The following is a 491-nucleotide window of genomic DNA, read 5'->3' as shown; positions in this document are numbered from 1 at the left end:
TTCCCTTTGACGGTACCCACTTCCGACGTTCCGTTCACCCGCAATTCGCGTTTGAAGATTTGACTCCACCATCAGGAAGATCGTGTCGAGGGCTACCACATTTCCTTTGACGGTACCCCCTTCCGACGTCCCGTTCACCCGCAATTCGCGTTTGAAGATTTGACTCCACCATCAGGAAGATCGTGTCGGGGGCTACCACATTTTCTTTGACGGTACCGCTTGACGTCGTTACCCCACAATATTCGCGTTCTTGAAGATTTGACTCCACCATTCAGGAAGATCGTGTCGGGATGGGCTACCACATTTCTTTGACGGTCCATTGAGTCGTTATACCGCAATTGCGGATTTGAAGATTTGACTCCACCATCAGTGAGATCGTGTCGCGGGCTACCACATTCCCTTTTACGGTACCCACTTCCGACGTCCCGTTCACCAGCAATTCGCGTTTGAAGATTTGACTCCACCATCAGGAAGATCGTGTCGGGGGCTAC

The sequence above is a fragment of the Photinus pyralis genome, unplaced genomic scaffold (genome assembly GCF_008802855.1).
Source record: "Photinus pyralis isolate 1611_PpyrPB1 unplaced genomic scaffold, Ppyr1.3 Ppyr1.4_LG3b, whole genome shotgun sequence".
NCBI lineage: Eukaryota > Metazoa > Arthropoda > Insecta > Coleoptera > Lampyridae > Photinus > Photinus pyralis.
The sequence above is the reverse complement of the archived record's forward strand: the minus strand, read 5'-3'. Positions refer to the sequence as shown.